The sequence below is a fragment of the Octopus bimaculoides genome, chromosome 2, assembly GCF_001194135.2.
Source record: "Octopus bimaculoides isolate UCB-OBI-ISO-001 chromosome 2, ASM119413v2, whole genome shotgun sequence".
NCBI classification, from domain to species: domain Eukaryota; kingdom Metazoa; phylum Mollusca; class Cephalopoda; order Octopoda; family Octopodidae; genus Octopus; species Octopus bimaculoides.
In genome coordinates, this window is record NC_068982.1 from 16,427,848 (window position 1) to 16,428,119 (window position 272).

Genomic DNA, 272 nt, shown 5'->3' on the forward strand with positions numbered 1-272 from the left:
AGCATGTCCAGCTCTTTTTCAGTTGTGGAATTAGAATTCGTCAGCTTTCATAGCTATCTGCCCTTGCAATTTCAGTGTGAGACGCTGGCTTGCGAAATTACCTTGTGGGAGAATGTTTTCCAAACCTTTCTTTCCGTATTTAAAAAACAAAACAAAACAAAAAAAAACATAAGATCTTTGTTTTACTTATGTGAATACACATTGTATTAATTCCTAAAGTCTTTTCCCGTAACTTATTATCTCCTGAATGATTAAAAGAATAACAGCAAATT